Genomic DNA, 15208 nt, shown 5'->3' on the forward strand with positions numbered 1-15208 from the left:
TATTCTTTGAAGATAGGTCAGGGTGTCATAAACGCGCACCGACAAAAAAAAAGGTAGCGCTGTATTCTTTGAAGATAGGTCAGGGTGTCTTAAACGCGCACCGACAAAAAAAAAATTAACGAAGATGACACATCTGCTGTGTGTGGTAGATCTGTAGAAACAATCGAGCAGCTCGTACTCAAATGTGATGGTATCTATCCTGATGTCGATGCAGGCATAGTTACTCTTCCTGAGGCCCTAGGTTTTAGAGATAACAATGGTCACATAATTAAATCTGCGCTGGAAGTTAGGAAAAAGCGATTGGAAGATTGGTGGCTTAAAAGTAGACAGGTGACGCAGCTCTATTTGCTACTACCCGCCACGGTGGCTCAGTAATTATGGCGCTCGGCTCCTGACCGAAAAGCCGCGGGTTCGATCCTGGCCGCGGCGGTGGTATTTCGATGGAGGCGAGATTCTAGAGGCCCATGCGCTGTGCAATGTCAGTGCACCTTAGAAACCCCACGTGGTCGAAACTTCCGGACCCTTTCACTACGGCGTTCCTCACAGCCTGAGTCACTTTGGGATATTTAGCCCTCATTAACCTAAACCTCGTATCAGTGTGGTTAAACCCGCACCGGCATAGAATACACGGGTCGCATTTTTCGCAGCAAGCAGATCAGCGGCGTCATTTATTAAGCTGAAGGGAGATGCATCTGAACGACTAACGCGACTAGCGCTGTTGATGCTGCTTGCAAACGGATGGATTGCTGACAGACAAATTAAAGATAGAATCTTGATATTGCTTGTGCTTCTACTATCACCCTTGTGGTGGTGTCGCGGCACTTGCGTAGAACGGCCGTTCTTTCAAATGCAGGTGTGCAGTTTGTACATGGGCTGCATTGTTTGCTTAGCTCACCCGAATTAACATCTTTTAGATTTCTACGATGTTCTTTCAGCCTTGTATTCAGGCATCTCCCCGCCTGGCCCATATAGATATTGTGACGAAGACGAAGCTGGCAGTGGCGCGGGACGGAGCGCTCCTCCCTTGGGCACAGCAACTGGAATGTGCTCTCCGCCATGCAAAACTTCCTTACAAACACTAAACGGCTGCCGTCTTAAGCTCTGCTCTTTCTCATGATCAATATTTCTCTGGAACGAAAGCTTTCTGAAACGTGGAATATTTAGCCCCGTTCTCTATTTCAGTCACCGATCTCACAGCATTTGTTTAGCCTATTTCAATTACACATCTGAGATCCTTTCATTTATTTCCTAATTGCTATTCTTATCATAATTATTTTATTTTTCCCCACCATTATTTTCTTGTTTAACATTTTGTGCACCTATCAGTTGCCGCCTGTGTCTTGGCCAATCCCCCGCAGTGTACGCAGGGTACGCGCCATTATCTAGAGGACAACAACAACAACAACAACAGCGCTCGCGCTACGCCAGCAGCCATTAAGCGTCCCAAAATTTTAAATTTAAATATACTCCATTCCCTGTACATGAGTGCGTTTGTATCCGCTATGCACCCTGGCCAATCCCCCGCCGTGGGTATGTGCCATCCAGCCTGAGGACATCATCATCATCAAATCATCTCTTGTTCATGGTTCACCACGTCTTTCTTCGGCTGGCCGCCACGTAACATTTAGTGTGAGGTGCTGGGGCCCATTCATCGCCATCCTGGTCACGGAGCTTCGGCGTCCTGCGCCTGCCGTGGACGGCGGCCATGAGTACCTGGTCCGCCCCGCACGGCCATGCCCCAGCCCGCCTGACCTGCACCGACCTCGCCGCTCACCCCTGCCCCGTCCCCCGCCCGGACCACAAGACACGACAACCCAAGACACAACCGACCCAAGACCCACAAGACCCAAGACCCGAACGACCCAAGATCCGACCGACCCAAGACCCTGCCCACACATGAGGACACCGCCCCCCCTGCCCCTGCCGTCCGGTGCGCCCAAGGACCTCGGCCGTCAGCTCCTGGCACCCTACGCCCCGGATGCTTCGTGGACGGGGACTCATTCTCTCATCTTTCTCATCGTGGCGGCCAGCACTGCACCATCTTCTACATACTGTTCAACCCCCCCCCCCCCCCCCCCCCTCAAGACCATCGCCATTTCGCCGTCTGTTCGTCACCGATCGGGACTATCGCTCGGAGGCCCCGGGTAGTGTGACGAAGACGAAGCTGGCAGTGGCGCGGGACGGGGCGCTCGCGCTAGGCCAGCGGCCATTAAATCATCTCTTGTTCATGGTTCACCACGTCTTTCTTCGGCTGGCCGCCACGTAACAATATTACCACTTGAGAGCGACACATGACATAGCTTCAGCGCCGGACGAACGGGCAGCAAGCCACGAGCTTCGTGGTGAACGCGCCTTGGATGTGCGCTGCGTTGTTCGCCGCTCAACGCGTGATTCCTGCGTCCACGCACGGCCTCACTGCGCCCTAAAGAGACGAGCGGGTGGCGCTTTAGGAGGCGCTGCCGTCGCGGGCGCTATCTGTTGGCGCAGTGGTGGACAGTGCGAGGAGGAGGAGGAGGGAGTGCCGCCTGATGGCGCTACGTGCGCGTCAAGCGAAGAGGAAAAGTAGCGCAAACTTACTATGCCACTCGCTTAACTGCGACTTCTGTAATTTCCATGCTCATAATTACTAATATGCACCACAGTACATGTCTCTAAAGAACCCCTCTAAGGAAACACCGCACTCACTAGACGCGCCTTTGTTCATTCCAAACCATCGAGCCATCGTGTCGGAGTGGTTAGCGTGCTCCTCTCGCACTCCTGAAGCGGTAGTTCGATTACCCAACTCGACCAATTTCCTATTCCGTTTCATTTATTAATTCTTCTGGAATTTTTCGCTCACGGCCAACGCCCCCGAAGATGACACCGGCTTTTCTGGGACACGGGGCCCTTAACGCTTTCGCTTTAAAACTGCACATCGGCCTTTGAAAAAAACGACCGTTGTACTCAAGTGCCGCGACACCACCACAAGGGTGACAGCAGAAGCTCAAGCAATATCAAGATTCTCTCATAAATGTGTCAACAAGCCATCTGTACATCTTAAAAAAAAAGAGCTGATTTTTCTAAGCGCCCATGAGCATGCCAATGACTGGAGGCAAAGTTACCGACCAACGAGACTGTCACGGGACTGGGCCGGTATAAGCGAGTTGAAGGCAATAAACCGGGCTGTCAGTCAGCGCCTGTGTTTGTGTCAATCTTGCTTGTCCGTGCTCCGACCGCGCTGTTGTTGTCGAGACACTGACTTTCTCTAATCTCCGCTACCTAGGTAGTTAGGGAATTCAGCTCTTTTTATTCTTTCCCTGTTCCTAGAACTTCTGGAGCCGCCTGTAAAGATATATTGCCTCTAGAAGCTTGGTACCGTATAACCGGAATACTGACGTTGTGACTTTGTACGTTAGCAGCAGCAAGAGCCCGTATCGGTCTGACCCTGGGTGAGAAGAGAGTGTACGCTTCGGCTGTGCGGTCGTCACGTGGGTGCTACATCATCCTGCCCGCTGCTGCAGCATAACTGACACTACCAAGCCAAGCAGCCCGGCGTGTACTCCACATCAGAATCGGTAAGCACGCGGTTTGTACACGGCTCCTTTCGTGCTCTTCGAGTAAGCGTCTGAGTGGCTGCAAGTTGCTGCCATCATCGTCGCAGCCTGCCTCACGCTATACGCGGACGGGTGAGTGACTGTTGATGAGAGCTAATGTGGTATCGTCGAGGATAGTGTAAAGATAAGTGCGTATCTCAAACACAAGTGGGGAATGTCTTTTTTGTGTTGTAAGTTCTTCAGCACAATTTTATTCGAATATGTATGATCTTAGCAATTTTCCCATTGCAGATTCAAAACTAGTGAAGGAACCCCTTAGGCCCCCTGCAACAGACTTACCACAGCTTCAGGATTCGATGATGTGGCAGAGTGCCTTCACCAGCGCGAGGCCCTTCATCGTGTGCCTGCTGCCGTAGCATTTATTGGTAGCGAACGTTGCCACAGTGTTTCAGAGCGCAGCTCTTTGACGCCCGTTCCTGCGTTTCGTGACGTCGCCGTTGTCCCTCGTAACCAGCTCCGCCTAGCTGCACGCCCTCCTGGCGCCAGTTGTCCCCCACGCCCAAGCCGAAACGCTTAGCCGCCGCCGTTCGCCACTACGAAAAATCTACGAGCTGCAGCCTTGCAAAACGCACCCATTTTCACTTCCCTGGGGAGCTAGTGTACCCCTTGCTGAGGCGCACCAATTTAGCTCTCCCGCATCTCCCTGCATGTGCGGCGACGAATACAGTGCTCGGGTCATCCTGCACAAAATAGGGAGAATCATTGTCTCCGTACTCACATACTGTTTGCGCGAAACGCTTTCAAAAAAGCAGTCTGCTCCCTGAGTTGGGTATTAAAATCGCAAGCGCAAGCATACAGACTGGTAGCACATACAAACGTCTCTATGAATTTTTAGACTAAAAAAAAAGAATACAATCATACAGTATTCAATTTATATTTCTATGTACCGCCCTGAATTGGCTTGTCGAAAAGCAGCTCCAGCGGTTCTCTTCGTAGCAAACCAACTGCGCTTTTAAATAAGGTACCGGATTCACCAGACCGCGAAACTACGTTTCCATTCAAGCGAGAAAAATGCTGCCCCACTGGTTATCGCGATCTGCTATCAAGCGCACGGGTCCCTCGACTGCACTTTTGCATCCGTATATCAGCCGACTAATAGGGGGAGTCTTGTCCCTGTTTCGTGCCTGTATTTTCCTGCGTTTATTATCTTTCGCATATCTTCTTTCACCCAGACTGGGTGCCCTTCTCGGAAGCCAAAGCGTGGCCAGATCGCCTCCGCACCGTCCAGCAGTCACCTGGCGAAGCCACATGCGCACAGGGAAGCAAAGCCCAGAAAAGGTGAGGATCCGAGGGGTCACTTTCGTGTCACCAACACACTATGAGATGGCGCGAATTCTGCCTGTCCGCATTTGTAAATACACGTTATACGGGCGATGTAATAGATTCCTCAAATGAGCGTGCGAAGTGCGACGACGACGTAAGTTTATGAGGCGTCGTTGCTTCTAGCCTTCTGGTTGCTAATCCTGAATTGCAGGGATTGGGGCTGTGTCCCACCTCCAACAGTCGCTGAAGCCAAGCGAAGCAGTTACTGAATTCGGAGCAGTCGCTTCGAATTTTTAGCTATGGAAAGAAAAATGATAGGTGTAAGTTGCAGACCGCAAGCGGGCGGAGTGGGTGAGGGAATAAACGCGGGTTAATGTCATCATAGTCGAAATAAAGAGCAGAAAATGGGCTTGCCCCGGGCATGTAATGCGAAGGCAAGACAACCGCAACTCCTTAAAGGTAGCGGAGTGGATTCCTAGAGAAGGCAAGCGTACGTAGCAGGGGGCAGTAGGGCAGATGAGATTAAGAAGTTTGCGGGGACATGGGAGGTGCAGCTGGCAAAGGACGGGGTTAATTAACTGGAGAGACGTTGGAGAGGCCTTTGCCCTTCAGTGGGTGTATTCAGGCCACTGATGAGTTATTGAACATCGCCGAGAGAGATACGAAGATGGCTACATGCATTCATTTGGTTTCATGGCCCCTGGCTTCTTCCGTGTCGGCTGAACTGAACAGGGCATTCTTTCAGCGCAGACTGCTTGTTGGCGACTCTGCACGACCTGCTAATGGTCACTGCCAGCGGTGCTCTCTTGTTTCGGCGAGTGCTTACCTGTCAAAGCCCCCTGTAAGTGATACCCGTGTTGTTTGTTTATGCTTTCCAGGTGGATTTCAGTGGCACAGCACTCGGACAGCGATAAGGCATGCGAGCGCAGAGGGCGTCGTCACACACGTGAGTGCCGAATTAGTTTTAACTGATTCGTTGGGCGCTTTCTTCTACCTTGGGGAAACGAAATCTTCCAAAGAACCTTACTGGCTGACTAGCGTCCCTGTACTTGTTCGAACTATAGCGACGTGTTTCGACTCAATTTGGACGCTATGTGCCGTCTCGCCACCTATATAGCCTTTTCCGAGTAGGCCAATATGTCGGTGCTGTTTAAAACCGGGCCACTATTCTTTATTCCACTTTTGAGTTAATGTTCATTGCGGTACGCGCTATAAGTTTCCCCGGCTACTGGCGTGACCACAGTTGTCCGATTTGCCGCCCGCGCCCAGAGAAAAATTGCCAGAAGAGACTCACTCGCTAAATAATTCTAAGGTGAAAGCCTTTCTTGGCTCATGAGTGGCGTTCGTCCGGCAAGACAGATCCGTAGGTAGCCAATCCAACACTAGCCAAATAGCAATCCAACTGGCTAAAAAGTCCTTTCTCGGCTCATCGGTGGCGTCCGCAAAAGTAAAAACAAATAAAAACAACAAAAAATAAATTTGTAAGAAAAAAATTAAAAGTAGTAGCAAAACACAAAATAAAATAAAAATAAAAAACTCTGCCTCTCCCGTAACCGAGAGTAGAGTAAGCATGAGATGTTTACGGGCATAATGCGAAGCACACGTGGACACGACGAGACGCAGGCCTGACAAGAATGTATATGCAGCGCGTTCGAAACTGCCCGAAGTGCGTAGAGGAGAAAGTGTTTTCAGCACCACTTTGCGTATGTGACACTGGTGATGTTACCACTGGATTACGTGACACATAATTCATGACGAAGTAATGACAAATTACTGATTAGTGTGTAATGACTGATTAATGACTAAATACTAATAAACTGCTAATTAATGACGCTTCTGATAGTGATAGTGAAACTGAATTGGTTGTTTGCAAAGTACGACTGCCGAACGGGAAAGCAATGGTTCTTGGGTCATTTTATAGGCCTCCTGGTCCTTCTGTAAAGCCGCTAGTTGGCTTATCTCATTTTCTTGAAGCCATTAACACTGAATGCCTTGTTTTAGGGGGGGACTTTAACCTTCCGGACATTGACTGGACAGCTGACGAACCAAGAGATATAGCTCGAGGGAATCTATACTCAACTTTTTTGACATTTTAGATTCCAACACCTTTTCTCAGTATGTGCATGAGCCATCACGAACGGACGGAACTGGTCACGTACTCGACCTCTTGCTGTGTAACGTGCCTGATGTTGTATGCAATGTACAAGTGTTGCCTGGTTTGAGCGACCACAATATTATTTTAGCAGATTTATTAGTTCACTATGTGAAGGTTGCAAAACCACCTAGGCGAAAGATTTATGTCTACAGCAGGGCCAACTACAAGGCGATTAGCGCTGCTTTCGATTCGTTCTTTCCAACTTTTGATGAACTCGCGGATAACTTAAATATCGAACAGCTATGGAATACATTCAAACAGAAACTGTTCGAATTACGTGAAGCTTTTCTTCCATCAAGCGTTATATCAAGTAAGAGAGCTCGAGATAAACCCTGGTTTAACACCGAGTTACGTGCCCTTGTTCGCAGACAGCGACGAATGTATCGAAGATACAAGTTGTCTAAATCGCCAGTGTTTTTGGCCTTGCTGAAAACAATAAAAAATGAATTCAGACTGAAGTCTCACATCGCTAAAGACTTGTATTTTTCGAATTTAGGAGAAAAGCTTGTCAGAGATACCAAAGAATTTTGGAGATATGTGAAGCGTAATGGTAAGGATGACAGCTCAGTACCTGCTCTGAAAAATGATGAGATAATCATCCATGATGATGAGTCTAAAGTTGAAATGTTTAGCCGTTATTTTTCATCTTTGTTTTTGCCACATAGTTCACATTCTGTCTGTTTTGCATTACGTTTTGAAATAGATTGCGTGCCGGAAGTTACTTTTTGTGTTGACGGTGTGCGTAAACTATTCAAGGATTTGAATCAGGCGAAGGCTTGTGGCCCTGATGACATTCCTGCCGCAATTTTAAGGAATTGTGCGGATACATTATGTCTGTATTGCACCCGGCTGTTCCAGAAGTCTCTTAATGAAACCGACTTGCCTGCTGATTGGAAGGTAGCGCGTGTCGTGCCCATACACAAGAGTGGTATGCGAAACTCCGTTCAGAACTACAGACCCGTTTCCTTAACCAGCATAACCTGTAAAATTATGGAGCATGTAATACATAGTTGCGTTATGGCCCATCTCACCAAACACAATCTCCTATGCACTAGTCAACATGGTTTCAGGCGTGGATTTTCGTGCAGTACGCAGCTGGTAGAGTTCGTTCATGATTTGGCATCGGCAATCGACAAGCAACAAGTTGTGGACTGCGTTTTCTTGGATTTCCGCAAAGCATTTGATGTTGTCGCGCACAGTCTTCTTCTCTCCAAATTGAAAGCGTATAACCTGGATTGTAAAGTAATTGCGTGGATTGCAGAATATCTGTCGTTACGAAAACAGGCTGTTGTTCTGAACGGTATTTCTTCACAGTATGCACCAGTTACGTCGGGAGTTCCCCAAGGCTCAGTATTGGGACCACTTTTGTTTTTGCTCTATATTAAGGATATTTCAGTTGGCATACAGTCTTCATTTAGGATGTTTGCCGATGATTGTGTTGTTTACAGAGTAGTAAATTCCACTTCTGATTCGCAAATCCTGCAAACTGATTTAGATACTGTAGCAGACTGGTGTGTACGTTGGGACATGCCCTTAAATATAAACAAAACTGTTCACGTCACCTTCACAAGAAAACGTGCTAATCATCCGTATAGGTACACATTTAATGATTTTACTCTAAACATAAGCAAGTCATTTAAATATCTAGGCGTCTTTTTTACATCGGACTTACGATGGAATAAGCACATTAATTATATTACGAATAAGGCAGCATCACGTTTGGGTTTTCTACGGCGGAATTTTAGCCATTTACCAAGTAACTTAAAAGCACAGCTGTATTTCAGTCATGTATGCTCCATACTTGAATATGGATGTGTTTGCTGGGACCCACACACATCTGAGTGTGTAGGAAAATTAGAGAAAATTCAGAATAGGGCAGTTAGATTTGTCCTTGGTAATTATAATCGGCAAGTTAGTATGACGGAAAGCAAACGAAAACTTAACTGGCAAGAGTTGAAGGACCGTAGAAGGTACATCAGATTGAAATTTTTCCATGAGATTTATTATTCAAAAACTGGCATAAACCGCGAACAATATATCCAGGCACCTCATTATATATCAAAGCGACTGGACCACTGCTTGAAGGTCAGGGAATTTTCTTGCAAGGGTGACGTCTTGCGTTATTCTTTTTTTGTTAGAACTGTTCGGGACTGGAACAGTTTGCCATCGAGCATTGTATGTATTACATCTAATGAAGCATTTTTCCATGCACTGCAATAATTGTTTTATACCTATAGTGAAGTCTGTACCCCCCCTGCTGTAATGCCCTGCGGGGCGATGCAGGTAACTAATAAATAAAAATAAAAATAAATTAAGCTTCGCCTTTAGGAGTGGAACGCGACAGCGTGTTGTAGCGCTGCCAGGCAGTCCGCGGAACGCCACAACCCGTTCGGCGTAATGCCTCGTCCTTTGAACGCGACGCTTTTTGAGGAAAGGAAATTCCGCAGTAATTCTCTGCCATCTCAGTGGACACCCGAGCCGCACCTTACAGGAAGGTAGGAACGCCACCACCCGTTCGGCGCGATGCCTTGCCCTTTGAATGCAACGTTTTAAGCATGAAATGCTTTTAGCCCCCGTTGTCGGCAGTGTGGTGACGTCACGCCGAGAACGAGAGCCATCATCCGGGCACTGAAATCTACTCATCCGGGCACTGAAATCCAGTCATCCGGGCACTGAAATCCAGTCATCCGGGCACTGAAATCCAGTCATCCGGGCTCTGAAACGAGAACATCCGGGCACCGTACGAGACTTAACGAGATTTAACGAGACTCTCTAAGCCTTCCTACGCGACCGGCATGCAAGCGCCGGTTGGTCTCCAAAGGAGTAAAAAAAAATAACTGCTGCCAGTGCCCTCTCAATGTTTATCAAGATATCAGTCGCTGTGCGTTTGATAATGCACGGACTTATAATTTACGATTTCTAATAACGCATGCAAAAAGCACATAAATGCCACGATACACTTCGTTGTCATACATGATCTCTTAGGGGCTTCGCGCATCGAAGCAAAGCCGCGCAGGCGCACAGGGTCCGGGGGAGAAGCGCTGCGTTCAAAGGGCAAGGCATCGCGCCGAACGGGTGGTGGCGTTCCTCCCTTCCATTACGGTGCGGTTCGGGAGTGCACCGAGATGGCAGAGAATTATTCCTTTCCTCAAAAAACCTTGCGTTCAAATGGCAAGGCATCGCGCTGAACGGGTGGTGGCGTTCCTCCCTTCCTGTACGGTGCGGTTCGGGTGTCCACCGAGATGACATAAGGCCCGTAAACATTTCATGCTTACTCTACTCTCGGTTACGGGAGAGGCAGAGGTTTTTTTGAGGACAGGAAATGGAGCAGTAATTCTCTGTCATCGCGGTGGACACCTGAACCGCATCGTAAAGCATTTCATGCTTAAATATTGTGGCATGTATGTGGTTTTTGCACGCGTTATTAGAAATCGGAAATTATAATTCCGTGCATTATCATACGCACAGCTCGAGATATCTTGATAAACATTGAGAAGGCACTGGCAGCAGTTACTTTTTGTGACTCCTTAGGAGACCAACCGGCGCTTGCATGCCGGTCGCGTAGGAGGGCTTAGAGAGTCTCGTTAAATCTCGTTAAGTCTCGTACGGTGCCCGGATGTTCTCGTTTCAGAGCCCGGATGACTGGAATTCAGTGCCCGGATGAGTGGCTCTCGGTCTCGGCGTGACGTCACCACACTGCCGACAGCGGGAGCTAAAAGCATTTCATGCTTAAAAGCGAGCAACAAAAATTGAGCGCGAAGGAGATGGTTTATGGTTTGAGGGCGACTCAAGCTATGAGGTTCTGAACGTCCCAAAGCGACTCGGGCTTTGAGGGACGCCGTAGCGAAGGGCTCCGGAAATTTCGCCCAGCTGGGGTTCTTTAACGTGCGCTGACATCGCACAGCATGTTGGAGACGGAGAGAAAGAGGACAGGGAAAAGCTTCCGCATTTCCGCTGTTAAGCAGACTTCAGTGCAATCCTGTAATTTTTTCGGATGGGCCGTGATGGCAGACCATGGAAGGTTGCACCACCATTACAAGATTTGCGTGTACCAGGTCCGATGAGGCATTGCATTTCGCGATTCATAAGGTTCAAATGGCTGAACATTGGTGCTTCAGGTGCAGCTGTGGCGTATATTTATCTCAGATGACGGCAAGAACCTTTATTCTTGTACAAATTATTCCCTCGCTGTCGCAACAATCTGTATGCCTGCATTCCAGGTGGCTCTGGATGTCGCGGCGCTCTCCTGATGGCTTCGGATAGCATCGCAACGACACTGCAACGGTAAGTGGCCAATCTGCATTAAGACGAACTTCTTGTTGGGCGAGTTGGTGCATACTGTTGTAGGTACCAGCTCGCCCAACAAGAAGTTCTTCTTAATTACCTGTCTAGTTTGCGCTCTTTCAGTCTCCCTCGTGTTTTTTTTCCTGTGTGTGTCTTTTGTGTGCGCAATTCGTACCTACAACAGTATGCATTCCTTGTAGCGCTTGCGTGAAAAACTTGACATCGAAGCGGCGACCCGCATTAGAACAATGCGAAAGGAAAACGCCCACATACTCTATCGACGTCCGTGGAAATTTGGACGTCTAAGCGTAGTTTTTCGTGTTTTTTAGCGTTTAATTAACTAATTACACCTCATCAATTTTTCGCACCTACGCCTGCGTTGTGTCTCCTCGTTGGCTTTGGTCCTGTTTTTTTTTCGCGCTCCTCACCAACTGGCCCGAGGCTCTGTTCTGATTATTTGCCACAGCCATATTTTATAACACACTATATGTCACAACAACCCCACCTGGTCGAGGTTTCCGGAGCCCTTCACTACGGCGGCCTTCATAGCAAGAGTCTCTTTGGGACGTTAAACCCCCCGTAAACCACAAACAAAACTCCAATTATTCCGTTGGTGGATCAAACTCGACGGGCGCGGCTCATGGCTAGTGACCCACGTTTCCTTCTGACATCTCTGCTCAGAGTGAATTTCCGATTTGATCAATAATCATAGCGTCGCAGTGCACCCTACAAGGCTTGTGCTTCAGATGCTTGACAAGTTTGATCAAAGGGTTCAACACTTTACGACTGAACGAGGTGGGAAGGGAACATGCGTGTAAGGTCAAGAAGCTACCGCAGATATTCACCCTTATAGGAAGAAAGCTGATAAAATAAGACGGTGAAATGCGTTTGGTAGGTACTCGCGGAGTTTGTTCGTGAAAAACTTTGAAATCACTGCGGCGACCCGCATTGGAGCAATGCTAAAGCAAAAGGTACAGATACTGTATCGACGTCCGTGGCTATTGTGACGTCCGTGTACTATATCGACGTCCATAGCTATTTTGACTTCTAAGTGTATTTTTTCGCATTTAATTGAATTATTACACCTCATCTTTCCCACGGCAACATTTTATCACACACTATTTGTCACAGTTACATTCGGGGAAAATTCGCGGGCACTTTTTGCTGACGCGACAGAGCCATGGTGAATTAAAAACTGAGCGTTTCCAAAGTACAGCACACACTGAACAATGTCCCGCATGTGGCGATACCGTTTCTTTTAGCGTGGCCTTCGGATGGGGTCTGCGTCATTCGATGAACGTTAGTGGGAAAGTCCGCATCTTCTCCAGCGACTGCGGCAGAAAAGCGGATTGTGGCAAAAGTTGAATTTGTAGCGAAGTCTTCTGTTGGTGTAAGCAGGACTGCGGCAGATTACGCGAAGCGGAAGTTATTTGCGTTCGCGGACAGTCGTATCCAATCGGCGTTAACGCGTATGGTTTCAACGTTGTGTAGCGGGCCCGCAAAGGTCAATTTCATTGGCCCGGTGGTTCCGAGGGTTTCCGTTTATAAGTCATTTCTGGCACTTCGAAATGGCCACCGTTTTTTTGAGCTCTGGGTCGGAAAAAATCCAGCACTGTTAGTTTTCTGGCACACACTCGTATTACAAACGTCAACTGTTGTCTTCGAACGGTCTCGAAAATATTTGTGGCAAATGGCCCAAATATTAATTTTTTCAAAACATCGTCGCCGTGTCCTAGTGGTTACAGTAACCACATAGTATGCGGGAAGTGTGGTGTTTCGCTAACAATTGTCTCCCGGTGCTGGTCTGGACAATGGTTAGGAGGGTTCACCCTGACTGTGCTCTCAGCTATCTCTTAACAAGCCCCGAAAATCTGTACAAGCGCTTTTAGTTTTCGCGGCTCCTAACACAAGGCGCGTGGCGCTGAACGGCGAAAATCACTGCGGTAATTTTGAAGTCTCTGTACAGCCCATTGCTTTCCCGTTGCCTTCGAAACAGTTGCTTTGACCGCACCGACCATTTGTAGGCCAGATTTTGCAGCTAGAAGGAAGACTCCACAATGGTAATCACCATGTTCGGCACTCTAGTTTTTTTGAAGTGGGAGGCTTAAAGTATCTCCTAGCGGACATCAGATGGCGCTGCTTGCTGTGTGTGGGTAGAGTTCCTGTAGTAGCATATACAGTAACTCTATGTGTGGGTAGCATGGAGGAAGGAAAAAGAGAGGAGAGGCCGTCACGTGACATTTTGTGAAGCCGGAAACCAGCTCGGCGCCATCTTGTCCGGGCTGACGTCATCGCATAAGTCCCGCCCTCGACTACTGTGCGCGCGTTTCAAAGCCAACGAAGGAGCGTGCTACCGCAGGGGCACAGATCCCCGCGCTGGTGGCGCTTGGCTGCTTACCGGCCGGTTTAGGGCGCCCTATGCCGGTGTTCGTCAGCGGAAAAGTTAATAAAGCGGAAATACCCGTGTGAGACAGGCGGCTACTTTCAGTTACTGCTTCGTACTGCGTCGTCTCCGCGCCGTCTCCAACTGCTCGGCTCTGGTCACAATTAGTAGCAGCCGAGAAAAATACTTAGCTCTTGCAAGCGCGGGAAGTGACCTTCGCTTTCAATTACTGCGGTGGCCCATCTTGCGGTGGTTATCTGCGGTGGCCCCCCTTTGGCAACGCCCGTCCCTGGGACTCTGAAGTTGAAGGCTGCATTCGATGAAACTAGTATACTTGCTTGTTTAGCTCAGCGCTCGAAATTAGCCTTCACCGGGTGAGGTGAAGGACACGCGAGAAACGTGGGCCCCTCGTCGCGCGAAACCACACGACGGCCACCGATTCCCGGGAAGGGCATTCGTCCGGTATCGAAAATCTCCTCCCTGTTCCTCAACTCTTGTAAGCACGGGAAGTGACCGTCGCTTTCAGTTACTGCGGTGGGCGAAGGACAACTAAGCACACGCGAGAAACGCGGGCCCCTAGCCGCGCGAATTCCACACGAGCAGTGGTGTAGCCAGAAATTTTGTTCGAGGGGGGCACATGTTTTATTTATTTATTGGAAACGAAAATAATGGAAACGAAAATAAATGTGGAAACGAAAATAAGAGTGCCCATTTATTCTTCACCGTCGCACGGCGTATGGCACTCTTTTTAATTCTAGGCACAGTTCACCCCATTATTAACAAACCTTTTTACGTCAGTTTACTTTTTAATCCTTTGCATTCTCCTCAAATGAAGGTATCGCGAAAATAAAAAGTGCTTTTTTTTTTAAAGGACCTGCAGCCGAGCGCAGGTTTGCGTATGGGGTTGAAGTTTTGACAAATGTCATTTGTTTGCAGTTGATGACTTTGTTATAGAGCAGAAGCTTTTGTGTTGTTGTATATGATGTGAAGATATTGTAAATAGCCACGTTTTTTCGTGCGAGTTGTTTCTTGTGAGAAAATAAATGTTTTTTACAAATGAAGTTCTCGGCATCCTGTGTGCATTCGTATCTTTATGTAGATATTGCAGTGAACAAAACTAACCCTTCGCCTTTATTAAAGAAAAAAAATCTCTAAGGTATTGTTTAAGCGCAGGGTCTCTTTCTTTTCATTTTTACCGGCGGCGTATAACAGGGGCGTGCAAGCATGCAAAGCGAGCGCAGCGGCTTTCTTTAAAATATCGCCCTCCACCGATGTCATGGCCCCCGCTGCTCACACAAGCGCAATCGCGAAAAACGAAAATAGTTACACTAACACCAGTGACGATCACTAGAGCGTTGCAAGAGCACGCCTAATAGCAACGAGGTTTCACTGCCGATGGAAACGGGAGCGCGAATGGCACACGCACACTGCACGCACAGGACGCGAAACGTCCGCGCAATACGCCGACGACCTCTCTAGCGCACGGCGTATTGAATCACTGGTAAACGAACAGCGCGAGTGCTCCTCAGT

Source organism: Amblyomma mixtum, chromosome 4 (genome assembly GCF_055824585.1).
Source record: "Amblyomma mixtum isolate Tamu chromosome 4, ASM5582458v1, whole genome shotgun sequence".
NCBI classification, from domain to species: domain Eukaryota; kingdom Metazoa; phylum Arthropoda; class Arachnida; order Ixodida; family Ixodidae; genus Amblyomma; species Amblyomma mixtum.